We start from the raw sequence: 6023 nt of genomic DNA, 5'->3' as shown, positions 1-6023 counted from the left end.
TAAAAGCATTCTTGTTGCTGTACACAGCATACCAAGTCCTTTCTCCATATCTGGAGCTCTTACTTTAGGAAGATAGGCATAGACTTGACTAATGTTATCCCAAAACAAACAAAAAAGATTACAGGTGTGTTTAGGAGACAAGAAGATTTCTTTGGAATCAGAGATCTCATTAGAAATGGTTTAGTTGGTAATAGGTGTCCCAGGATCTATGTAATAGAAATCTTTGGTGAACACTTTGAAAACTAGTTTTTCAATCCTGTGTGAAATTTCCAATTTCTTTAATTGCTTCAGTACTTATTCAAATATTTCTGTCATCTTTTTATAACCTACCAGCTACTTTCCTACACAGGGAAATAGTTTAGAATATCAGAGTCCTCAGTATATATAAAGGATCATTTATTCTTTACATAAAAATTTTGGCATGTAAAATTAGAAATGCCCAAATCAACTAAGATGTCAGGTTGGAAATTGGGTGAAGGAAGAAAGGACAGGCCGAACTGACTCCATCTTGAAAAAGAAGGAAACTCCATCTTACATTCCCAGTGAACCTTGGACTATGTGCCTTGTAGCCATGGAGGTCACATACCTATGGCCAAAGAGGCCTCCGAGACTGATAGACACCAGATTCCATACCGAGATTTCCCTTCGCCAGAAAGAATGTAATAATCCCCTATGTAGTCAATCACCTTTGTAATCTTTATGGCACCCATTGGTGTAGGTTACAATGTATAACCACCTGACTCTTTTGATTATGAATCATAGCTGTAACCTGACTGTATCTCCCTCTAACATTTTCCAGGCTAGGTTTAAGGAATCTGGGGATGTGGGCTTGAGCTTGTAACACTTAAGGTATATAAGGTTTTCATAAAAGTCAGTCGAAGTCCCTGGCTAAAGAGGAAATTCTGCCTCGGACCCGCCCGTGTAATAAACTGCACTCCACTATCCACACTGTGTTTCTGAGTGAGTTTGTTTCCCGGAGTATTTAGCTATAACAATAGAGAAAATTCAAAATGAATTTCCTAATCAAAGACAAGTTCCAAATCTATCCTCTCTATGAGATGTCTTAAAGAATCATATGATGAAAAATTAGTAACAAAAGTTTTGGTCAATGTTTCAACAGTTTACTCAACAATGAGGTAATCTCTGTCGCTTCCCAAAAAGAATTGACAGAGAGAGAAACTTAAACAACATTTAAACAGTTAACGTGACTTTCAATATTTCTAACTTATGAAGATCCCTTGTTAACATCCATGTGTTATGATATGAATTTATTCAAAATACATTCCTGAAAAAGTCACAGGAGAGCGTTGTGTCTCATGGGTATGCATGATCAGTGAAAACGTTTGGTACTTAGGAGAGTACTATTTATCACATTTCTCACTAGAACCCACAATTACTCTTAGGGCTGACTTGATTATGAGAACTCACATGCCTATGGAATTTTAAAAATTCTATGCAGGAATCTCAAAATCAAATAGAAATCTTTTAAAGGTTTTGAGTCAGGACTCATTCAAATGTTTGTTGTTGTTTGGTCTTTAAGTCATGTCTGAACCTTTTGCAACCCCATAGATTCTAGCTTCCCAGGCTCCTCTGTACACAGGATTTTCCAGGAAAGAATATTGGAGTGAGTTGCCAATACCTTCTCCAGGGCATCTTCCTGACCCAGTGACTGAATGACTGAGTCCGTGACTCCTGCATCGGCAGGCAGATTCTTTATTACTGAGAGACCTGGGCAGTCCCATTCAAATCTAAACATTTATCAACAGGAAACTTCCCTTCCTTCACTCTCTCCCCATTTCCCCTCCTCAGTTCCTTCCCTCTCACCTTCTCCTTTCTACCTTGCTTCCTTTAATGTAAAATTAATCTTATTTTTTGCATATATGATAAATTCAAATAATAAAGTTACTACCCAGAAAGGATTTCTATCTAATGCATTGTGTAAAGTATGCTGAGTTAGAATTATGATGTTGATTTTTTTTCTTTTCTGACTCAAAATACTCTGAGTTAGTGTGAAAGAAGAAGGTCTTCATTCTTAGCTGAACAAATAAGGATGATAAATTCACAGAAGATTCACAATCAAAATTATAGGAGAATGCATCTTTAGGGTCCTAAATAAAAAGAGATCAATCCCAAAATCTGGAGGGAAAATTATTTGTTTCATTTTCTTGGGCCAAAATGGAAGAAAATTATCTACCTGCAAAAAATTACATCTGCTTTTACATGCTGCAAATAGAGAATTTTCCCATGTTTTTCTTTCCTCCTAGTATATTCTTTTAGAAATTAATTAATAAAGCATCCAAACATAAGCAGAATCCTACATTTGTATATCAATCAGAAAGTACCTTAAACTCTTGCCCAAAAGCAAGAGTTAAGGAATCGTTGTAACACTTTATGGTTGTAATTCATGCTTCCACCAAACATTTACAAGTTACATAATATATTCAAAGTATGAATTTAGATGCTGCAGGAGTTTCAAAAAACAAGATGAATCTCTAGCTTCGCATCCTTAAGTTTAGTAGGGGAAACAAGAAAGATACATAAATGTTATATTTCAAGAATTAATAAAGGATATTAGCTGATTAAAGAAAAAGAGCATATCTGGTGGAAGAAATCACAGAAAGCTCATTGAGGAGCTAACATTTCAGCTAGTCCTTGATGTATTGAAGTTGGAACTCTGAGATAGAAAAGGTGATTTCAAGGAGAGAGAATGAAGAACATTCTGTTGAGAAGGCTTCTTGACTCATCTAAGGGTGCCTGATTAACTAATGATCTGCCATGGAATGAAAAAAGAGTGTTGGCATACATTATTTATCAAATTTGGACCAAAAAAAACAAAAATTCTTACAGAAGTTAAGTCCGGGAGACATTTTTGGAGAGAAGGATGAGCAAAGTAGTAAATTCTGTTTCTGATTTTTCCTTGCCTAATCCATTCTCAGTTCAGTTCAGTTGCTCAGTCGTGTCCAACTCTGCGACCCCATGAATCGCAGCACGCCTGGAATTAGACAAAAAATTGTTTTGATGAAAATGTCCAGAGATACATACTGAGGCCTTTAGTGAACTGATGTTAACACACCTCTATAGCCTCAACTCTTATCACCACAGTCTCTCACGACAAAGTCCCTGTTAAACAAAACTATTTCCTTTGGACAGCATGTCTCCCATCATGCTTTGGATTTTTCATGTGCTGTTGTGATCAGTTATTTGTTGCTACATAAAGACCAACCCAAACTCTGTAACTTGTAACAGTGATAATAATTCTTATAGCTCTCTCATCTGTGCATTGGCTGGGGATCAGCTGATCCAGACTGGGTTCAGCTGGGCTCAGTTTGGTGCAATTGTGCATCTGTGGGTGGATTGGGATATGACCTAGGCTGGGTTCAGCTGGTGAACCTTGTATGTGGTGGCTCTGTTCCATGTGTTTTTTATATTCCTTCTGCAACTAGTGGGCTATTCTGGACATATCCTTCTGTCTGTGATAACACAGCTCAATATGACAAGCAAACACTAAGGCTTAAAGCAAATATCAAGTCACTAAGTCACATGGCATTAGAACAGGGAGGGCTGAAGATCTGGACCTTGAATAGAATTGGCCAAACTGCTTTTATATTGAGTACTCCAGTATAAGGTAAACTGCTCAAATACATCATCAGGGGTTTCCTTTCCTATTGTCTAAATATATACAAACACATTTCTGTCTAAAGGAGGCCAGGGATGTGTTACAAGTCCTGTGTGGAACAGAGAATAAGGTAAACATAAAAAACAAAGGCAAAATAGGATTCTGCAAAGAGAGAATGGGCGACAATGTGGACAAAGAATAGGTCAAGGGAGAAGCTAATGCAAAGAGACTAAAGGTAGCAAACAGGAAGCTGCAAGGAAAGAAAGAGCTGTAAAGACCTAAGCTGAAAAAAAGAGAAATATAGCCAGTCCCACTTCACCTGAGAAGAGGAGATTAGGGCAGATCTACTTGCTCAGCTCAGACTGAATAGATGATTAATAACTGTGCAGGAAGAATTTTTAAGTAACAATTTCTAGAGAAACAATGAACACATTAATAGCAACAACTATGTATTTGGTCTCAATATTTGCACACTCCACCATTAGCAAAGTCACTTACATTCTCAAAAGGACAACCACAACAAGAAAGGAACAGTAAAGAGGAAACTACATTGTACAAATCTTTTCAGAAAATATCCATATTAGCAGCACATTCATGCTCTGGAAATATCTCTATGAGAAGAATGTTAACTACAAGTTGAAATAGTGAAGTTTTATAAGAAATACTTTACTACTTAGATATCTACATCATTTTTCAGAAGTGTGGATTTTTTTTTAAAGAAACTTGACCGAAAAAAAAAAAGAGAGAGAGAGAGAGAGAGAGACAAATTCAAGCTCTAGATAGAGATAATAGATATTGCGCCAATCTGAAAAAATAATTGTGCCAAGCTCCATTCATCCAGAAGATGGTTAACTTTCCAAAGTACCTGCAACTCAGCAGCATGGATATATTACAAGTCCAGAAATAGATTAAAGACAGAGCAATTGAAAAGCTGTGCCAATAAATTTATGAGATGCATTTGAGAAAGAACAAGATATTTATAAGCCAGCATAATATCCAACTGTTTCATAGGAAAATTCTCAGATTTTAATACATATAACTTTTTAATAGAAAATTATAGACCACTAAATAAATACAATAAATAGAGTGCACATCCTTAGTGGTGATTCCCTTGTGGCTCAGCTGATGGAGAACCCACCTGCAATGCAGGAGACCTGGGTTCGATCCCTGGGTTGGGAAGATCCCCTGGAAAAGGGAAAGGCTACCCATTCCAGTATTCTTGCCTAGAGAATTCCTTGGACTGTATAGTCCATGGGGTCGCAAAGAGTTGGATACGACTGAGCGACTTTCTACATCCTTAGTGGAGCAATGAAATTTCAGGACACTTAGGCATGATTAGCCCTGGGATTTCTTTGGAAGGAATGATGCTAAAGCTGAAACTCCAGTACTTTGGCCACCTCATGTGAAGAGTTGATTCATTGGAAAAGACTCTGGTTGGGAGGGATTGGGGGCAGAAGGAGAAGGGGAGGACACAGGATGAGATGGCTGGATGGCACCATGGACTCGATGAACGTGAGTCTTAGTGAACTCTGGGAGATGGTGATGGACAGGGAGGCCTGGCATGCTGCGATTCATGGGGTTGCAAAGAGTCGGACACGACTGAGTGACTGAACTGAACTGAACTGAGGCATGATTATTAATTCCATATCTGAAATCCCGTAGAAGAAGTTGTTACAGGATCAGGTTTGTCCATCACCTGCTCACATAGTTTCTATCCGTTTGTGATCTGTTACCACCCTCGGGATGAGTTCAGCAGTGGCAGAATTTTATTCAGCATGCCGCCTTTAGGAAGATAAGGTGGGACATAAATGATAAGTAGGTTTGGTTGTGGAGAAGTGTAAAGAGCTAAACTCCCTGGAACTTACCCCCTCCCTCTTTACAGGACCCTATTATGTCTTTATTTTTGATTCCATTACAAGTTCTTGCTATTTGGTTTCAAATGCATCTGCAAATATGCCTTATAAAACACTTTTTTCTCTTTTAAGTATAAATTTATTTATTTTAATTGGAGGTTAATTGCTTTACAATATTGTATTGGTTTTGCCATACATCAGTATAATCTCTAGTAGGAGAATTCCCTCCATAAGCTGACTATATTTCCTTTACTCAACTTTTGCGTCTAACTCTATTTTCCCTTTATGTAATTTTTGGCTACTCTCCCTTTATAACTTACCATCTATGTAAATACTCATGTTGCTGTATTAGTAGATAAAGCCTACAAAGCTATGGAGGTGCATTTTAAGTGGCCTAATAGTTATATCTAACAAGACATCTGGCACTTACTTCAGATGCACCAATTCACAGTAAAACTCATTTGGTCTCTCTACTTTTTAACTTATATCTGTATCTACTTTTTAACCACCTACTAGGGCAAGAAAACCATAAATACTTGAAATAAACATTTTTT

At 37.4% G+C, this 6023-nt stretch overlaps 1 long non-coding RNA gene across 1 annotated transcript in view; it reads right to left on the bottom strand.

Moving 5' to 3' along the window:
• Positions 1-2856: 2856 nt before the first annotated feature.
• The window catches only part of LOC114118734 (uncharacterized), a 294464-nt gene continuing 291297 nt past the window's right edge, over positions 2857-6023 (bottom strand). Inside the window, exon 4 of the long non-coding RNA XR_009596756.1 lies at positions 2857-2992. This is a non-coding gene — a long non-coding RNA (uncharacterized LOC114118734). The remainder of the gene's footprint in view (positions 2993-6023) is intronic.

Source organism: Ovis aries, chromosome 16 (genome assembly GCF_016772045.2).
Source record: "Ovis aries strain OAR_USU_Benz2616 breed Rambouillet chromosome 16, ARS-UI_Ramb_v3.0, whole genome shotgun sequence".
Classification (NCBI taxonomy): Eukaryota; Metazoa; Chordata; class Mammalia; order Artiodactyla; family Bovidae; genus Ovis; species Ovis aries.
This window is presented reverse-complemented; position numbering and strand designations above follow the sequence as displayed.